Below are 21,147 nucleotides of genomic sequence, written 5' to 3'. Positions count from 1 at the left end.
GGGAGATGTGTCCAATAATTTGTGAACAAATTTTAAAAACAAACATAGTAATATTTGTGAATGGAGAGATGTACAAGTTGGGTTGTATGTTATAGAATCCTTCCAATGCTGTGTGGAGAATGGACTATGAGGGGAAAGAACAGAAAAAACCAAGATTGATGATGATGATAATGATAACCAACATTTGCATTTTCTGTGCCAGGAATTGGTCCAAGTGCTTTACAGCCATTCACTCGTTACTCCTCAGAACAAACATGAGAAATGTATCGTTCTGTTTTCTTTATTTTACAGACAAGGAAACCAAGACACAGAGAATTTAAGGAACAACAAGGCAGATGAAAGATGATCTGATGCTGCAGTTAACACCAGCTCTGACTGGGAAGATTTCAGATGCCTGTCTGTTCTCTAATTGGTGATCTAAACCCATAAACTGCTGAGCGCAAACTAACAGGGAACTTTAAATTGGTTGAAGATCATATGTACCACAGATAAACAAATAGTATGTCCCTTCAAAGGAACAACTGAAAGAAGAGAGGCTTAAGCATGAGAGTGACTTGCTTTCAGTAGGAAAAGAGAAGAGGAAGGGAAACAGAGAAGGGAAATCTTGAGGAAAGGCAAGTGTTCATTTCCTTTTGTAGCTCAGACCTTCCCCTTCTTTTCCTGCTCTCGGCTGATCTCAAAGTGGACATAGATTTAGAGCAATGCGACTTTAAAATATTTTTTTATTGATTTTTTTACAAAGAGGAAGGGAGAGAGATAGAAAGTTAGAAACATCGATGAGAGAGAAACATCGATCAGGGACCCTTCAGTCCACAGACTGATGCTCTATCCACTGAGCCAAACCGGTTTAGGCGCAATGCGACTTTAAATAATATCTTCTCCAATTAGCCTGAAATTTTACTAAATAGACCAAATATATATATATATATATATATATATATATATATATATATATATATGTATATATATATATATATGTATATTCATTGATTTTTTTTTTTTTGCAGAGAGGAAGGGAGGAGAGATAGAGAGAAACATCGATGAGAGAGAATCATCGATCAGCTGCCTCTTGCACACCCCCTACTGAGGATGTGCCCGCAACCAATGTACATGCCCTTGACCGGAATCGAACCTGGGACCTTTCAGTCCACAGGCCGACACTCTATCCACTGAGCCAAACCAGTTTCGACCTAATTAGACCTTCTTAAACATTTAGATTCACCTAACCTTTACATTGAGCCTACTATATATCGGGTTTGCATAAACTATCTCATTTATTTCTCAGCTTCTTTGTAAGGTAGGCATTATTGTTTAAATTCAGAGATGAGGAAAAAGACTTAGGGAACTATAAAATGTACCCCAAATCACACATGTAAGTGAGCAGTCTGCTAATCCCTCCTTGTCCAGTCTCTTACTTCCACTTCCCAAGAGGATCAAAGGACAAAAAAAAAAAAAAAAAAAAAAAAAAGGTTATATGAACAGGGCTGTTGCTCAGCCCATGCTTGAGTCACACTGCAGAAATCACAGATTTGTGTGTTTACGATGACACTTTTCAGACATATGGCAGAAAAATGTGTTGCCTTGACAAAAGCGATATATTAAGACAATTTTCTAACAGATGGAAGCAAAGCGTCATGAGAAGTACATTTTCTAATTCCAACAAAGACTTTGGGCTATTGCCTGCTTTGGCTATTTTAATAAAAGTATGTTTTAAATAGCATATTTTCCTAAGATTAAACTTGTATTTACTTAGGGAATGGATAATTTAAAAAAAAGAATGTTTTTATTGATTTCGGAGAGGAAGGGAGAGGGAGAGAGAGAGGTAGAAACATCAATGATGAGAGAGAATCATTGATCTGCTGCCTCCTGCATGCTCCCTACTGGGGATCAAGCCCACAACCGGGACATGTGCCCTGATGGGAAACTGAACCGTGACCTTTTTGTTCATAGGTCAATGCTCAACCCACTGAGCCACACCAGGTAGGCTGGGGAATGCATATTTTGATCAAAGAAAGAAGCAGCAGTTTTGATGTTAGGATCTCTAGATCAGTGTTTTTCAACCTTTTTTGGGCAAAGGCACACTTGTTTCATGAAAAAAATCACGAGGCACACCACCATTAGAAAATGTTAAAAAATTTAACTCTGTGCCTATATTGACTATATATAAAGTAATTCTCTTGAATAGGAATCAAATAAACACAAAGAAAGTATTTTATAATTACTTTATTATGAAATATTAAGTAAACAAAATAGTGAAAAATTATAAAATTCTTGTCTTGTCTGCACCTACGGCACACCAGGCAACAGCGGTTGAAAAACGCTGCTCTAGATGCTAGGTGGAAACAGGAGTGTCACAGGGTGGGCACTTTTGGCAGCCAGAGCATAATCTGAAGCAATTCTAAGGGAGTGTCAGGGAACAGAGGAGGGAGGAGACAGGTATAGGGAGTGTAATATAAGGGCATCACAGGTAGGTAGGAATAAAGCATAAGGAAGAAAGGGATGTTGGTATAAGAATGTCCAAACCTGAAGGACATTTTTAGAAGAGTTTTTTAAAGTTCACTGGAGCCAAGCAGAGAGCACTCCTGGGAGGGAGGGAGGTCTCAAGATTAAGAAAAATGCTTCCCAGAATGACATTCGCAGTTTCTTTTATGCATTTGGAATTAAGGAAGATTGCGTAAATGTGGAAAAGCAAGGCAGAGAAATATCTATGATTAGGGTCCTGGGTTCGATTCCGGTCAAGGGTATGTACCTTGTTTGCAGGCTCCATCCTTGGCCCCAATTGGGGCCTGTGCAGGAGGCAACTAATTGATGTCTTTTTTTTTTTTTCTCTCTCTCTCTCTGTCTCTCTCCCTTCCTTCCACTCTGAAAATCAATGGAAAAATATCCTTGGGTAAGGGTTAGCAAAAAATCATCATAATAAAATAAAAACTATTCTAGGTGATTATATTGCATTGTAAGTACATTTAACTTCTGAGAATCAAACTCTAGAAGCTCTGGAGAGAACAACCTAAACACTGTGGGTGCTGGCAGGTCCTGAGGACAATGATTCAGTTAAACCATTGGGTAATTTCCTCTTTCTATACCTTAGGACACAGTCCCCCACCAGAGCTGGAGAACACCGAAGGCCATTGCTGCTGTTAGCATGCTAATTGTTACTATCCCAAACTCACCTGTAAAAGAAGTGTGTGTCTATTCCTTTTACTTTTTGTCCAATCCTCGAGATTTCCCCCCTCTGCTTTTTTCCTGCCTCCCTAATCTACCCCCAATGGATCGCATGTAACCCCTTTATATCTTCCCCTTTTATTCTGATGTATAACGTAAGTGGTAAAACTGCCATTCTTTGGAGTATTTTCTCAATCCATTGAGATTTTGCTTCTTGGCAATGGTCAGTTTGGCTCAAAAAATTCTTACAGTTTTGAATATATTTTTAAAAATATATTTTATTGATTTCAGAGAGGTAGGGAAAGAGAAAGAGAGATAGAAACATTAACGATGAGAGAGAATCATTGATGAGCTGCCTCCAGCACACCCCACACTGGGATCGAGCCCACAACCTGGGCACATGCCCTGACTGGGAATTGAAGAACCGTGATCTCCTGGTTCACAGGTCTTTGCTCAACCACTGAGCCACGCCAGTGGGCTCAATGTGTCTTGCATCAACAGTATCTGCACCTCTTGCAGAAATTCAGAAAGAAATTAAAGATTTGACTGAGGGTGATGGGCACACAGTGCAGTATACAGATCGTGTGTCCTAGAAAGTACACTTGAAACCTGTGTGACCCTATTAGCCAATGCCACTCCAATAAATTTAATTTAAAAAGACGGTAACAAAGAGAGTAGTGATTGCTAGATTGCATCGTTTGTTTTTTAAAAACTATTTTTTATTGATTTCAGAGAGGCATGGAGAGGAAGAGAGAGAGAGAAACATCAGTGATGAGAGGGGATCATTGATTGACTGCTTCCTGCAACCCAGGCGTGTGTTCCCAACCCAGGCATGTGCCCTTAACCAGAATTGAACCTGGGATCCTTGGATTCGTAGGTCGACACTGTAGCCACTGAGCCAAACTGGTTAGGGCTAGATTGCGTCTTAAGATGGTGAATCTGGTTCATAAAATTTCTGAAGTGCTCTAAGAAGTGAAATGTGAAAAATCTACTTTAGGACTACTGACAAGTAGCAGATCATTTATATGTACTTATTATTGTATAAGGTTATATACACAAAACTGTATACATTATACTTTATGGGCAATTGGAGTAATTTTCTTTTTTTTTTTTTTTTAAATCAATCTTTATTGTTCATATTATTACAAAGGTTCCTCATTTCTTCCCCCCTCCACCAGGTTCTCACCCCACCCTCTGCCCCCTCCCCATCCCCCATTGTCCTCATCCATAGGTGCACAGTTTATGTTCAGTCTCTTCCTCCCTCCCTTTCCCCGATAGTAAATCCCTTTTCAGATAGTAAATCTGTTACTTAGCATTTTCTCATATCAATAATACCTCCACATGCCCAATGATACACTTCACACAAAAGACATTTTCAAATAGGTCAACCAGCCTCATCCAGGCCCCACCCAAGGCACTCACAGATCAACACCCCAGCGCTATACTAACTCAACACATTCAGATCTAAGCTTTCATCACTTGATTCAGCAGACCCTCAAGTTCCCGCAAAAGTTTCCAGCCATGTCTGAGAGGCAGCCGTGGGCAGGTACAGGCGAGGAGCGAGCTGTTTCCGGCCTGGCTGCTCCGGGCCTGGCCTCTGTTGCTCTGGTTCGTTCCACAACCAGCTGCTCCGTGTCTGGTCACTGCCGCTCCCGACCTAGTTGCTCTGGACTTGGCTGTTGCTGCTACAGGCCTGGCCGCAACAGACCCGGCTGCTCTGGGCCCGGTTGCTCAGGTCCCGGCCGCTCCGGGCCTGGCCGTTCCCAGCCTGTCAGCCGCTGCACCGGGCCTGGCCGCACCAGACCCGGATGCTCCGGGCCTGGACGCTCCCAGCCTGGCAGCCACTGCTCCGGGCCTGGCCGCTCCCAGCCTGGCAGCCGCTGCTCTGGGCCTGGCCGCACCCAACCCGGCAGCTGCTGCTCTGGGCCTGGCCGCTCCCAGCCTGGCAGCCGCTGCTCCGGGCCTGGCCGCACCAGACCCGGCTGCTCCGGGCCTGGCAGCTCCCAGCCTGGCAGCCGCTGCTCCTGGCCTGGCCGCACCAGACCCGGCTGCTCCGGGCCTGGCAGCTCCCAGCCTGGCAGCCGCTGCTCCTGGCCTGGCCGCACCAGACCCGGCTGCTCCGGGCCTGGCCGCTCCCAGCCTGGCAGCCGCTGCTCCTGGCCTGGCCGCACCAGACCCGGCTGCTCCGGGCCTGGCCGCTCCCAGCCTGGCAGCCGCTGCTCCGGGCCTGGCCGCACCAGACCCGGCTGCTCCGGGCCTGGCCGCTCCCAGCCTGGCAGCCGCTGCTCCGGGCCTGGCCGCACCAGACCCGGCTGCTCCGGGCCTGGCCGCTCCCAGCCTGGCAGCTGCTTCTCCGGGCCTGGCCACTCCCAGCCTGGCAGCCACTGCTCCGGGCCTGGCCGCACCAGACCCGGCTGCTCCGGGCCTGGCCGCTCCCAGCCTGGCAGCCGCTGCTCCGGGCCTGGCCGCTCCCAGCCTGGCAGCCGCTGCTCCTGGCCTGGCCGCACCAGACCCGGCTGCTCCGGGCCTGGCCGCTCCCAGCCTGGCAGCCGCTGCTCCGGGCCTGGCCGCTCCTAGCCTCGCAGCCGCTGCTCCTGGCCTGGCCGCACCAGACCCGGCTGCTCCGGGCCTGGCCGCCGCTGCTCCGGGCCTGGCCGCACCAGACCCGGCTGCTCCGGGCCTGGCCGCTCCCAGCCTGGCAGCCGCTGCTCCGGGCCTGGCCTCTCCCAGCCTGGCAGCCGCTGCCTCGGGCCTGGCCGCTCCCAGCCTGGCAGCTGCTGCTCCAGGCCTGGCCGCACCCGACCCGGCTGCTCCGAGCCTGGCCGCTCCCAACCTGGATGCTCCGTGCTTGGCTACTGCTGTTCTGGGCCTGGCTGCTCCCAACCCGGCTGCTCTGGGCCCGGCTTCTCCGGGCCCAGCCACTCCGTGTCTGGGTGTTCCTGGACTGGCCACCCTGGGCTTGGCCGCCTCTGCCTCAGGCCTGGCTGCCACTGCCCCAGGTCTGGCTGCTCCAGTGCTGGCCATTGATGCTCTTGTTCTGGCTGCTGCTGCTCTGGGGCCTGGCCACTGCTGCTCCGGGCCCAGCTGCCACTGCCTTGTGCCTGGCCACTCTAGGCTTGGTCGCCGCTGTTCCAACATTCTGTCCCTTTTTTCTCTTTTTTTTTTTTTCTTTTTAAAAAAAAAACAAAAACGCATTTATGTTGTAATGTTGGCTGGTGCGTTGAGTTCTGACTTAGTCTTTGATTTTTCAAGATCTTCTTTGTATTCTTTCTTAAGTAATTTTACTATCATTTGCTCTCACTTGATTTCTTCACATTGAGAACTTCTTTGGTTTCTTCCTCCTTGTCCAGGGAGCTCAGCAGGTTGGCCTGTGGCACCCCTTTGTTCTCCGCGGGCTCCCGCGCTGCTCCAGCCTGTTGCCGGGGGTCGGCGCCGCCCAGGAAGCAGCCCCCGTCCTTGGCTCCGTTGCCCGCGCTCAGCAGTCGAAGGCTCAGGGGCACCCCCCCCCTGGGGGCCCCGTCGCCCGGCTCCTTGCTGGCGCCCGGCTGGCCGGTGTCCGGCAGGGGCTCCTGCTCCACGTCGCGTTCCTCCAGTCTGGAGCTTTCTTTCTCCCTCCCACTAGGGGAGTCCAGGATCAGAGTCAACAGACTGTCCTCTGCGCACAGTGTGCGCGACTCCGGGGGCTTGGCCTTTCGCCGCGCTCCCAGGACTCCACCTCACAGCTCCGTCTCCCCCTGCCCGAGCCTGGGTCCCCAGGGACTGGCCCAGACCTGGAGTTCGGAGCGGTCTGGACTGAGGCTCAGAGCGGCCACCGGAGGCTTTGTTTCTTCCGGCTAGGGTAATCCAGCATCAGAGTCAACATTCAGTCCTCTGCGCGCCATGTGCGCGCGACTCCGGGGGCCCCACCTTTCGCCGTCCCCTGGGATTGTCTCCCCCTGCCGGAGCCTGGGTCCCCAGGGTCTGGCCCATAACTTGGGGCTCAGCGCTGCCTGTTCGGGGGTTCAGCCCAGGCTGGGGGTTCTATTTCCTTCCTGCTAGGGAACGCCAGGCAGCACCCAGCCCTCTCCTCCTCTCCGGCTGCGACCTCTCCGCGCGCGCGTGCGTGCGAGCGCGCAGCATGTCTCCGTACCTTAGGCTTTTTTTCAGCTCCTCTGATTTTCCTTCTGGTTTTCTCCCTCCTTCCTATTGTAGAGTTTTCAATCAGTCGACTACCTGTAGCTCTGGGCAATGTCCACTCTACATTTTAGTTGTATTCCATTGAAATTGTTGTGAGCTGCTGCGGCTAGGTGTATACCCGAGCAGCCATCTTGGATCCTCCTGGAGTAATTTTCAAGGATGAATTTTATTTATTATTTGCTCTCTGCTGACTAATACAAAACTTAGATTAAGAAAACATTTACGAATTTCCAGGTTATGATGAGATTATTTTTTTATCTTTATGAATTTAAAAGGAACCGTTTCTTTTTAAAAATTAAATCTTTATTTTTTTAAATCTTACATATAATATTACATCAATAAACATTAATATTTCAAGAATAAAAGGATTTTAAGTATAATAATATTACCAAAACTGTACTAATTTATCACAAAAGTTGTAGGAAATATTAAAAATCTGCAAATAACAGGATTTCTTCTATTATATCCTAGAATATTTTTTCCCTTTGGGTCTATTTTTGTTCATCAGTTTATATTGTTCATTATATTCCACAAATGAGTGAGATCATATGATATTTATCATTTTCTGACTGGCTTATTTTGCTTAGTATGATGCTCTCCAGTTCCATCCACGCTGTTGCAAATGGTAAGAGTTTCTCCTTTTTTACTGCAGTGTAGTATTCCATTGTGTAGATGTACTACAGTTTTTAAAAAATATATATTTTATTTATTTTTTACAGAGAGGAAGGGAGAAGGATAGAGAGCTAGAAACATTGATCAAGCGCCTCCTGCACACCCTCTACTGGTGAGGTGCCCGCAACGAGGTAGAGGTACAGTACATGCCCTTGACCGGAATGGAACCTGGGACCCTTCAGTCTGAAGGCCAACGCTCTATCCACTGAGCCAAACTGGTCAGGGCAGTTTTCTAATCCACTTATCTGCTGAGGGGCACTTAGGCTGTTTCCAAATCTTAGCTATTTAAAATTATGCTGCTATGAACATAGGGATGCATATGTCCTTTTCCGATTGGTGTTTCTGATTTCTTGGGATAAATCTTTACTTATTTATTTTTTAAAATATTTTATTGATTTTTTACAGAGAGGAAGGAAGAGGGATAGAGAGCTAGAAAAATTGATGAGAGAGAAATATCGACCAGCTGCCTCCTGCACATCCCCTGCTGGAGATGTGCCCACAACCAAGGTACATGTCCTTGACCAGAATCGAACCCGGGTCCCTTCAGTCCGCAGGCCTACGCTCTATCCACTGAGCTAAACTAGTTTCGGCTTTTTTCTTTTCTTCTTCTTCTTCTTCTTCTTCTTCTTCTTCTTCTTCTTCTTCTTCTTCTTTTTTTTTTTTTAATATATTTTATTGATTTTTTACAGAGAAGAAGGGAGATAGAGAGATAGAAATGTCGATGAGAGAGAAACATCAACCAGCTGCCTCCTGCACACCCCCTACTGGGGATGTGCCCGCAACCAATGTACATGCCCTTGACCGGAATCGAACCTGGGACCTTTCAGTCCGCAGACCGACGCTCTACCACTGAGGCAGACCAGCTTTGGCTCGGCTTTTTTTTTTTTTTTTTTTAATAAATCTTTATTGCTCAGATTATTACAATTGTTTCTCCTTTCCTCCCCCAATAGCTCCCTTCCACCTGGTTCCAGCCCCACCCTCTACCCTTACCTCTCCCTCTTCCCCCCTTCCCTCCCACCCCCTTGTCCTCATCCATAGGTTATACGATTTTAATCCAGTCTCTTTCTGCACCCCCACACCCCTTTCCCCCTGATAATTATCAATCCACTCCCTTTCTTTGCCCCTGATTCTATTATATTCTCCAGTTTATTCTGTTCCTCAGATTGTTAATTCACTTGATCTTCTTCCTCTCCTTAAATAATACCTTTCAGCATTTCATATAATACTGGTTTGGTGGTGATGAACTCCTTTAACTTTTTCTTTTTCTTTTTTAAATGATTTTAAAAATATATATTTTATTGATTTTTTTACAGAGAGGAAGGTAGAGAGATAGAGAGCTAGAAACGTCGATGAGAAACACCGACCAGCTGCCTCTTGCACACCCTCTACCGGGGATGGGCCCACAACCAACATACATGCCCCTGACCGGAATAGAACCTGGGTCCTTTCAGTCCGCAGACCTACGCTCTACCACTGAGCCAAGCTGGTTTCAGCTCCTTTAACTTTTTCTTATCTGTGAAGCTCTTTATCTGCCCTTCAATTCTGAATGATAACTTTGCTGGATACAGTAATCTTGGTTGTGGTTTCGGCTCTTTATTGTTGAAGTTGTTACATATGCCACCTTTTTGTTCCCCATGGATCTCTTCTAGCAGCCCTCCGCAGTACCTTCCCACCCCCTCTTCACCACCCTATTGTTTGTGTCCATGGGTTACGCAATCAAGTTCTTTGGTTGATCTCTTCCCATCCACCCACCCTTCCAGCTTTCCCTCTGAGCAGTTTTTGTTTGTTTGTTTGTTTGTTTGTTTTAAAAGAAGAGAAACAGATCTTTGGGCTACAAAGAGTTACTTGAGTGGGCCTTTCAGTTATGCAAATGCAGGTAAGAGTGAGACACTCCTTAACCTTTTTTTTTTTTTTTTTTTTTTTCCATTCCAGCTGCCCCTCCCTGAGGCCCAGGTACACAAAACAAAGCTAATCTCCAGGGAGAAAGGAAATTATTTGTTTAGGAAGGAGGAACCAGAAGCCCCCCTCAGAACCTCTCCGCAGGAGATTGGGAGTTACGAAGCTCTTTTTGGTTGGCTGGTCCTCCCCACCAGCCCCCAGGGCAGGGAAGGTTATCTAGGGATCCGAGCAAACCAACTTCCTTGAGGAAAGGGAGTCTGGGGTAAGATTCAGGCACTGTGACCAAATCCCAACATTTTTTCAACAATGAAGATTAAAAAAAAAAATTCCAACGTTTTTCTTAGGAGAAGCATGTGCATCATCTGCTAAGGCTGGGGAGGGCCTTTTATCTATATTGTACCACACCTCCATGTGGTACAATAAAGAACAGCGCTGTGAGGAACACAAGGTAAGTACAAGGAGCACTGGCCTTGGGACACATTAATTTTGAGGTGTGGGGGTTGGGGAAAGGCCTGGGTGCAATTGCTACTGCTTGCAGTCTGAGTTTATGGAGGATTTCACACTGCTTTACAGATAAAACCCATTCTCTCATCTTACAAATGTTTATTGAGTTCCTTTGCATGCTAGGCCTTGGGATAGAGCAGCCAACAAAACACAGAACAATTCTGCCTTCAGGGAGCAGAGGGTACAGAAAATCTATACCACAGTACTTAGATGAGGTAAGCCCTAAGGATAAAAATAAAGGTAAAAATAAGGAGTTTAACCTGTATATATAGGTATTATTACTGAGGAAGTCTTCACCGAGAAGGTAACATCTGAGTGAAGACCTGAAAAGGATGTAGGTGAAGACTCAAGCAAGCTCCAGGCAGAGAGAGAGAGTGGGCCAGGTACCTGAGGTCAGAGAGAGTGGAGTGTGAGGAAAGGTTGTAGGGTAATGAGACAAAGAGCAGCTGAGTTCCCTTGGGCCAGTTCTGTGTAGGGTCTCAAAGGGCCCAATGTAAGGCCTTCAGCTTTTACTCTGAATGAGATTGAAAGCTACTGAAAGGAAAAATTTAAAAATACAAAAATGTGAAAAAGAGATGGTTCCTACACCCAGAGCCAATGTCTTCTTTTGTTTTTTAAAATTGCTTTTAGGGAGAGAAAAGAAGGGAGAGGGAGAGGAACATCATCTCTCATGACCGGGAACCATCCATCTGCTGTCTTTTGCTTGCCCCCCACTGGGGACCCAGCACACAACCAGGGTATGTGCCCTCATTGGGAATCGAACCAGCAACTTCTGAGTGCATGGGCCGACATTCAACCAACTGAGGCACACCGGCCAGGGCATCCATGTCTTCTTTGGTCATATAGTGCCCCTCATAAATCAATAGCTTCATGTGCTGGTAGAATAAATTCATAAAGCACAATCTGGCCTTTGCTTCCCCCTCTACCCTCGTCTGCTTTGATTCATCCTCCTCTGACTAAAAAATGTCTTTCAGTTTTTCAAAATATCTAATCTCTGTGCTCCACCCCCCGCCACACTCATGGCTTTTGCATCTTGCATGCAAAACAAAACACTATGAAAACTCCATTTTTTTCAAACTATATGAGAAAGTTTGTTTAGAAAGTTAGAGGCAAAATAATGGGCCTAAAAATAAAATAAAAATAAGGGCCCTTGGGAGCATAGGAGAGAGGTAAGTAAAGGGCCTGGGAAGGAGGGGGGGGGGGGGAGGAGAGAAAAGGCATGGGCTTGCCTTGGGAGAGAGAGCACCAAAATTGTTTCTCTTTTTTACCAACTTCATAAAATGGCTAAATTCTGAAAGTTTTTCTGAATGTTGATGTTCAGAATGGATTAAAGAGGAGAGGTTGGAGTAAAGAGATTGTTAGGCAGGGATAGGTATAGAAGACAACTTGAATTAATAGTGTTCATTTACTTATTTACCAACATTTACTAAAGACGACTATAAATCACTATTTTAGGCACTGGCAATGCAATGGTTAAAAAAATGAAATAATGACAGAATCCCTTCCTGGAATTTGTGTGTCTTGGTATTTCAAGTACCAATGTCAGGGACAGAAAGGGGGGGAAAATCTCAATTTTCAGCTTCTTCATAGATGCAGCAATGCCACAAAACAGATAAATTGGGATCTAAAGGTGTTTTGCAAAATTTCTGAAAATTTGAAGTTCTAGTGGAATATTTTTCCTGTTTAACTTATTCTCTATTACTGTAACTTTGTCAATTTTTTTAAAATCGTTTTTTGGTTCTTTTAACTATTGCTTTATAAAAAATTCAAAAGTAGTCCTTGCTGATTTGGCTTAGTGGATAGAGTGTCAGCCTGTGGACTGAAGGGTTCCAGGTTCAATTCCAGTCAGGTGCACATGCTCAGGGTTACCAGCTAGATCCCCAGTAGGGGGCGTGCAGGAGGCAGCTGCTCAATGTTTCTCTTTCCTTTCCCCTATGAAATCAATAAAATATATTAAAAAAGAAAAATCCAAAGTAGCCCAGCTGGTATGGCTCAGTGGTTGAGCATAGACCCAGGCACCAAGCAGCTGCTGGTTCCATTCCCAGTCAGGGCAGAGGGGTGTGCAAGAGGAAACCCATTGATGTTTCCATGTCTCTCCCTCCTCCCTCTACCTTCCTTTCTCTCTCTAAAAATCAATGAAAACATTAAACAAAGGTAAATAATACTAAGTGAAAAGGAATGGCTAACATGCTATTCTCTTGGAGAGACACTCACTGTTTTTCTATTTTGGAAGACTTTCCAACTGGTATTTCCCTAGCTTGAAGAAAACAACTGTCACTTGAAAATCTTATCTGCAACTGCCTCAGGGCATACTTTTCTCTTTTTAAGGCATCCTTCTTCCAGTTTGAGAAGCTGCCGGGAATAAAATTAGTATTAAATATGCACCGATTTGCCACTCCCTTTACCCTGCCCAGTTCTGCAACAAAATGTCGGGGCGGGGGTGGGAGAAGAAGGGGGCAGAGAAAATGTCTGCGGATAAATAGGTATGTGGTAGCTTCAATCCTTCTACTGAAGATTATGAAGAGAACAAAGGGCATTTCCACTGCCCAGTGAAAGGTGTTCCATTCCCCAAAAGTTAAACATTAATTCAGAACAAAAGGAAACAATTAAAAAGCCCACAACAATCCCGGGGTGATAGGTTCTTAGGTCAGTAGTTGCCTAAGGAAAGGGAGAGACCGGGGCTTTTGCTGTGTAACCTTGGGCAGGTCACCCATGTGGACCCCCTGTCCTAACTTAAAGAGTTTGTACCAAAGATCTCTAAGGTTCCTTCATGTCTAAAATTCTACAGTTCTATCATTACGTTGAGATGGGCCATTCTGTTGATTTCCCAGTCTCCGGGAGGGAGGAAACTCATCTCTGGGAGTGGAATTGACAACGTGATGGAGAAATATCCACACGGAGGCGGGTGAATCTCACATTTACTGGCATTTGGGTCCTAGAGATGCTCTTGGACCAAGGAGGGCCTTTCCCCTGTTCTTTAACCTGATTGTACCATTTTCTTGCCTCTTTGGGATGGGGAAGCGGGAAGGACCTGTGTTAAATGGGGACTGTTCACTTGACTGAGCACTCCCCCTTCCTAATTTATGGGGCTTAAAAACCAAACCAAACCAAAAAAACGACCCCAGAAACCGCCCCCCCTCCCCCACAGATCCTAAAGGGGTTGGAGGGGAAACTGATGACAGGGTCTCAAAAGGCCTGTTAAAATCCTGCTTCCGCTTTTTCATCCTTTCTTTGGGGGCTAGGACATTTTTTAAAAAATACCTATTTCTGGCGGAGTGGGCCCAGGGGAGGTGAGGCTCAGAGCAGCGGCCGGGGGCTCCTTTGGGGGGAGAGCTAGAGCGGGGGAGCCCGGTCGGATCCCCGCCGGCCGCCGGGCGGGCCGGAGCGCCCCGGGCACGGCAGCGGGCGGCCGGGGCGGGGCTTCGCGGCGCCGCGGCCGGAGCGGAGCGGGCGGCGGGCTGAGCGCTGCACGGCCGGGCGGGCGGGGGCGCGGAGGAGGGGCCGGCACTGGGCGGCCGCCGGCAGCTGCCTGGTGACGACTGCCGGCAGCGCGGCGACCCGAGGAGACCGAGCGGCGGCCCGCAGCCCGTGCCTCCCGGCTGTCCCCCCTCCCGTCCCCGCCCTCCCTCCCCCCCTCCCGGCAGCGGCGTCAGACATGGGCCCCGCCCGCCGCGGGCCCCGCACCCCGCGCCTCCCGTAGGCCCCGCAGGCGGAGGCCGCCCGGCCCGCCTCGCACCCACCCGCCGCCCCGGCCCACCGACCCCACCCAGCTCCCTGGGAGGAAGATGAGGGAGACGGGCCCGGCGCCCCGCAGCCTGAGCAGCAGCAGCAGCCGCGGTCGAGGGAGGGTGTCTCGCCGTTTCCTCTCAGCCGCCGGGACAAGATGGCAGCGGCCGCGGAGCGGGGCTGAGCCCGGGCTGGGTGGTGCCGCCCGCTGAGGCGCCTGGCTCCGCGTCCCCCGCACGGCCCCGCACCCGCCCCGGACATGCTCAGGGCTGCGGCCGCCCGACGAGGGGAGAGCGCGGGCCTCTAGGAAGGTAAGGGCGCGGGGCGGGGGTGGGGGGACCGGCTCCTCCGCGGGGAACCCCGCCGCGCGTCCCGCACCCCCATCCGCATCCCCCTCCCCGCGCGCTCGTGCGGCGCGTCCCCCCGGCGCCTCCCTCAGGCCGGCGCCCGGGCCGGAGGCCGCGCCGTGTGCGTGGGCCGCGCGTGGGGCCGCGCGCCGTGGCGCAGCCTCCGGGAAGCCGCGCCGGGGCCGGCCTCCCCTCGCCGGGGTTGCGCAACGGCTCTTCCCGGCAACCGAAGTTTGGTTCGGCCTCCCGGGGTGCCCGCGCCCTGCCGCGCCCCGGGCCGGCCCTGCGGACACCCCTCGCCGCTCGTGAAAAAAGGGGCGCAGACACCGACACGCGCGCGCGCGCCCGCCACCCGAGCGCCCGGCCGATGGCCGCGTCCCGGCCCCGGGCCCCGGGCGGGCGCCGGCGGCGGCGGGCGGCGGGCGCGGAGGCCGTCCGCTCCGGGGACGCGAGTGCGTGTGCTCGTTGGGGAGGAGAAATGTGACCCGCCGCCCCGCGTCCCCCCGCCGCGGCCCGAGGAAGGCGTGGCGGCCGCGCGGCGGGGCTGTTGCCGGCGTCTCGTTACGGCGGCGGCCGCCCGCCCGCTCGCTTCCCCGGCGGCGGCGGCGGCGGCGGCGGCGGCGGCGGCGGCAGGACCGGCGGCCAGAATGCCCGCGTTCCCGGCGGCGGCGGCGAGAAGGCGGTTTTAAAATGGTACGTGGTGCCCCGCGGAGCCTGCAGGTCCCCCGCCCGGGTTCTGCCGGGCTCCTCGGCCCGGAGGGCGTGTGTGTGCGTGTGAGTCCCCTGCGGCCGAGGAGCCACGACGCGGCCAGTCCTTGAACCGTGTTTTCACAGCCTCCGGCCGCCCCGGTTAGGGTTTATTTTCCCACCTGTCAGGTCGCTGCTTCTAATTATAAAGAGCTCCTGCGAGCCACGGCGAAGTTTTTTTTTTGTTTTTGTTTTTGTTTTTTTTTTGATGATCGTCCAGTTTTAGAGGGAAATCGTATGGTTAATTCTTTTGTCAACTTGGATGTCTCGCTGGCACAGGGCCGGGGGAGGGAGCTGGCAAACCAGCCTGTGCTTGTGCTTGTGTGTGTGCCTTCCAGCAGTTGGGAGATCGGCTGAATTCTTTTTAAAAAAATTTTTTTTAGATGTTTGTGATCTGTAGTTTCTGAAGTGGAAGTATTAATCAAGCCAATTCTTTTTTTCCCCCCCCTGTCTCTCAAAGTTTTAATTGCTGGTCCATCTTAATATTTTAAGAGATCCCTCCTTTGATCATATTTCTGATGAGAACTTTTGAGCGGAATCGGTGGGTTTTGTTTGTTCCCAACGAAAACATTTTGATCCTGCACTCCCGTTTAATTTTTCACAAGCTGGGCAAGCCTCACCATATGTTTGATAAGTCTGGATTCTGCTTATGTTTGCAAGCTCAGTGCTAATTTTATACAATGAGCCATGATAAGGTTTGGATAGGTCATGATTAAACAGTACTTAAGTAAACAAAATATGGCTGATGTTTAAAAAAAGAACATTTTCATGGTTTTATTTGATACCTTATGCCTTCCTGTCATTAAACAGTAACTGAAATGTAACCAACCAAATAAAGTTCTTTATGCTTAATTCGATAAGGCATTCCATGCAACAAGGCGTTTCGTGGTATACTTATGGGTGCATTCATACATTTTTGAAAGCTTCTTATTTTGGGGATATAATGTTTGAAGATTATTTTTTAATTTTTTAAAACTTATTTTTTTAAAATGGTGTCAAGGTAGAGAGGTGTGTTGAAATAATTGAGATTTTGGACATTTCATTTTTTTGTCATGGGAAAATTGAATAACCATTTTGTAAATTTTTTTCTACTCTAGGGAAAATACTTACTAAAAAATATCTTAGATTAAAACCATGCTTTGAAAAGCGAAGATGAGCTTGAAATCTAGAACAGAACCAGCCATTAAATGTTTCCATTTTATCTTTGGACATTGCTGACTACAGTAGCTAAACATACATATTAGGCAAGCAGATCATAACATGGTGAGCCAGTCTTAGTTTATTGTCATAATGCCTTTTCCAGTGAACTAGTCATTATCTTGCTTGTAAACCCGTCATTGGCTTCTAGGCATGGAGATTTAGAGTCACATAAAAGTGGATGGTTTTTGTGAGATACTTCTTGTAAACATGCTTGAAAAGAAGCTTCAGATCATACTATTTTAATTTTTTGTATGTTCCGTCATGAGATGCCATAATAAGGTGCAAATTACAGAGGTAGGATGCTGTAGCCAGCACGGCAGGGCATGTAAGTATTTGTTTAGCGTGAGGAATTGAAAGCCCCCTTGCAATTTAAAATAGCAACAGTTGTCAAATGCACTTCTTTATTCAGCTTTTGTTTTTAATATTTCACACACGAGCACTGAAGGCATATGCAGGGTGTCCCCAAAAATGTTTACACACTTCAACAACTGATAGCTCAGTGTATTTTTAATAAACACTGTCTTTATCCTGGTAATTATTCTAAGTCTGTGTGTACATTTTTTGGGGACACGCCTATATATGGAAGTGAGTTTGGGCAAATGTAAATTTCAGAATGCTGAAATACTATTTCCCACCCATTGAATGAAATACTTGTTTGCATGCTATTTTCTTTTTATTTCTTTTTAAAAAAAATATTTTTATTGATTTCAGAGAGGAAGGGAGAGGGAGAGAGATATAAGAAACATCAATGATGAACCATTGACTGCCTCCTGCACGCCCCCTACTGGGGATCAAGCCTGCAACCTGGCATGTGCCCTTGGCGTGAATGGAACCTGGGACCCTTCAATCTGCAGGTGGACACTATCCACTGAGCCAAACCGGCTAGGGCTATTATTTTCAATTTGAATGTCAGAATGACTTATTTTGGTAACTTTTGAAGTTAGTTTTGCAAAGTAAAGAAGTTAACTTTCTTAATATGCTATTCTCAGTCTAGCAGTTCACTAAGTGATGATATGATCGGTTAGAATTGCATTATTGGTGGCTAATTCAGAGACAAAAAAATGTCATTCCATTGCAACTTTACATTTGTAGATAGCAATATATAAGGGTGTTTGATCTAAGGAACTTTGAAATTCTCCATATTTAAAATACCTCGTTAGAGTTATATTTGCCTCAGACACAAAATAATTTGCTATGTGATGATTATATTGTTGCTGTTAAAAGAAATGTTCATGCAAAATTTCTGGGTTTGCAGCTGTCCTTATTTCCTAGTGTCTGAAGTTGAGATTTCTTTTTTTTTTTTTTTAAATATATTTTATTGATTTTTTACAGAGAGGAAGGGAGAGAGATAGAGAGCTAGAAACGTCGATGAGAGAGAAACATCGACCAGCTGCCTCTTGCACACCCCCTACTGGGGATGTGCCCGCAACTCAGGTACATGCCCTTGACCGGAATCGAACCTGGGACCCTTCAGTCCACAGACCGACGCTCTATCCACTGAGCCAAACCGGCTTCGGCTGAAGTTGAGATTTCTAATGGTGGCTTGTTAATTTGGAAGTTACTTCTAGATAAACTAGAACTTTGTTAAAATGGAAGAATCTACCAGTATATTGTATTACTTTTTAAAAGTTGCCTCTCTCGCCCCACACAGCTTGCTGAAAGCTTTGTTATGGGTAACCCTTTCTGTATGATACAAATGTAAGCCTAAAGAAATTATTTTAAATGTCCTACTAGTTCTGGATCCAGCTGCTTAAAAAGTATATCTTGCTTAGTACTTCAGCACCTAGAGTTGAATAGAGATATATATATTTGGAGGAGAAGTTTTAAATGTGAAGTTTTTAGGATAGCCAGAGGACTTAATGTGACCAACTTAAGGAAATACAGTCCACTTCTTTTGGTTGGCGTGGTGTAATTAAGAGTGGTTTGGTGAAAAATACGCTAGTGTGAGTGTGCTGATTCTGTAGCTTTGTCACAGCTGTTGGTTTGGACCTTATCTATTTTTTCAAAAATATATATTTTATTGATTTTTTACCGAGAGGAAGTGAGAGGGATAGAGAGTAGAGAGTTAGAAATATCAATGAGAGAGAATCATCGATCAGCTGCCTCTTGCACACCCCCAACTGGGGATGTGCCGCAACCAAGGTATATGCCCTTGACCGGAATCGAACCAGGGACCTTTTAAGTCCACAGGCCAACGCTCTATCCATTGAGCCAAACCGGTTTCGGCTTGGACCTTATCTAAATCATGGTTAGGACCAAGCTAGACTAGAGACAGAGGATATATGTTATATGTTTTACCCAAGTGTTCGTCACATTAGACCTTGACCTCTTTAGCAGTTCAGGCTGCTTTCCTCAGTTGATACTTGCCATATGTCACTACACAAAGGCAACATATTGCCTTGATTCTGAGGCACACGGCTGTTACGCTAAGGGACTTAGAGTCTCTGCTCATACTGTTTATGTGGAAACTAAAAAAACTGGGTGCATATTGGAAATACTGTATTTTTAGGGTGCCATGTGTGGCTTGGGATAGTTAAGTAACTTAATTGTTTTTTTTTTATGTTTAGAAGTGAATGAAATAATCAGTACTTAAAATATTTTATTAATATATCATTTTTATTGAAAATTTTTTTTATTGATTTGAGAGAAAGGGAGACACACACACATACACACACACACACACACAGAGAGAGAGAGAGAGAGAGAGAAAGAGAGAGAGAGAGAGAGAGAGAGAGAGAGAGAGGGGGGACACACATGAATTTGTTGTTCACTTATTTATGCGCTCATTGGTTGATTCTTGTATGTGCCCTGGGGATTGAACCCAAAGCCTTGGTGTATTGTGATGATGCTCTAACCAACAGAGCTACCCTGCCATGGCCCCCAAATCAGTACTTTTGTAAGCTGTCTTCTTCCAACAGGAAGGCTTTGAAATAAAACCAAAGACAGTATCTTTTACCTTAAAGGTATTTTGTTACCAAACAATTTCTCTAATATTTTAAAAGTATTAGCTGTTTGTTTTTCTCCCTGTGGGAGAGGGAGTGAGAGGGAAGTTAGTGGGGCAGGTAAGGTAGAGGAAACTGGACCACAGAGCGGGGAAGAGATTGGCATGGTTATAAATCTGTTTTCACTTTAAATGTTGAAGTATCGTGGTAGCTTGGGGAAAAGATGAAGAATATGCTGTGACACCCTGGCCAGGTGACTCGGCTGGCTGGCGAGTCCTCCTCTACACCACCAAGGTGGCAGATTCAGTTCCTGCTTGGGGTGAGAATAGGAGGCCCCGAACCATGATTCTCTCTCAGATGGGTCTCCTCCCTCTCCAATTCCTTTATCTTTAAAATCAGTTAAAACCAAACCATATCCTCGGGTGAGGCTTAAAAAAATGAAGGAAAAAAAAATGCTGTGACACCTGCTGAGTGATCAGTCTTGTGAAATAGTATCTGTTTATCCTCGACCAGTTGTGTCTGTGTGTGTGTGTGTTTTAAATCCTGCCCCCTTCCACTTTGTGTCTTTAGTTTTTCAATCTAAAAGACTTTTTTACTTAATGTAGAATTTCAGGAATATAAGCTTTCTATCCAATTAAAGAAAAATCTAGGCCTGACTTGGGTGACGAGCATAGAACATATTATTCCTATTAAAATGGGTTTGATTTATAGGAGTACTTTTTTTTTGGTCTTTGGAGATCCTTAATAATAAAATTAAGATGCACCTCATAGCCCTAGCTGGTTTGCCTCAGTGGTAAGAGCATCGGCCAGCGGACTATAGTGTCCCGGGTTCGATTCCTGTCAAGGGCACATGCCTGGGTTGTGGACTCTGATCCCTAGTGGAGGGCGTGTAGGTGGCAGCTGATCCATGATTTTCTCTCATCATGGATGTTTCTATCTCTCTCTCCCTCTTCCTCTCTGAAATCAATAAAAATATATTTAAAAAAAAGATGCACATCATATATGAATCTAGGGTTTTCAAACTGAATTAAAGCCCTGACCTCTCTGATATCAGTGACACAGTCAATTTTTACCTTTAGAGATAAACATTTCTTCTTTTAAAGAGTAGGTTTCCCGATACACTTTTTATGTTGTATTTTCTTTGCTTTTTTTTTGTCATTTAAAAAAAAAAAAAAAAGATTACACCTGAAATAAGCGGAGGTTTAGAGAATAATAATAAAAGAGAAATGAATTACTTTGGTCTTTTGAGTTGTACTTTTTCCTTAAGGTAAGGACCTAAATTGTGAAAGATGGATCCTTTAGGTTATAACTCTTGGTTACCTTGAAAAAAAAGGGTGGAAAAAATAAAGGATGGCAGGGATGGTCAGGTACATTTATTTTGGGGCATAATTGTTAATGCTGAAGCATCTTTTCTAATATGAAAAAATTATGATAGATATTGAAATAATCACATGAACACAATATGAGTCACTCTCTCCCCTCTTTAAAATTTTGTAGCCATTTATTATAAATTATAGTTGACTGCAGATGGCTTACCAAGAAAATTGTCTTTAAGCTCTGATAAATAATGTGAAACTTGGCTGTATATGACTAGCCAATTTTTACAGTTTAGAAATCTTTCGAAAGTATTTACTTACTAAAAAACATTTATATTAACTTCAACTTCTCCCTACTTTCATATTACCCATAAATTGGAAACTACTTTACAGTTTTTAAAAAATAAAATAGCAAACTTGCTTAGAAAATATTTCTTAACCTATAAAGCAGTTATT

The 21,147-nt window shown here is 46.4% G+C and overlaps 1 protein-coding gene and 1 long non-coding RNA gene across 8 annotated transcripts in view; both read left to right on the top strand.

The window, feature by feature from the left end:
• The first annotated feature begins 232 nt into the window (after positions 1 to 232).
• Positions 233 to 11,347, top strand: LOC311627891. Its single transcript, XR_014795947.1, has 3 exons — positions 233 to 618; positions 8,062 to 8,147; positions 9,943 to 11,347. It is a non-coding gene; the product is annotated as an uncharacterized lncRNA (long non-coding RNA).
• Positions 11,348 to 13,895: 2,548 nt separating this feature from the next.
• The window catches only part of HIPK3 (homeodomain interacting protein kinase 3), a 62,256-nt gene continuing 55,004 nt past the window's right edge, over positions 13,896 to 21,147 (top strand). For 4 of the 7 annotated variants that reach the window (XM_084894543.1, XM_084894541.1, XM_084894542.1 and 1 more), the window contains exon 1: positions 13,896 to 14,450. The gene's annotated coding sequence lies outside the window, so the exon portion shown is untranslated. Of the gene's footprint in view, positions 14,451 to 14,865; positions 15,180 to 21,147 lie in introns of those variants that run through there. The other 3 variants (XM_084894540.1, XM_084894545.1, XM_084894544.1) reach the window with 3 other exon arrangements.

The sequence above is a fragment of the Pipistrellus hanaki genome (genome assembly GCF_964339955.1).
Source record: "Pipistrellus hanaki genome assembly, chromosome: 9".
Lineage (NCBI taxonomy): Eukaryota > Metazoa > Chordata > Mammalia > Chiroptera > Vespertilionidae > Pipistrellus > Pipistrellus hanaki.
This window is presented reverse-complemented; position numbering and strand designations above follow the sequence as displayed.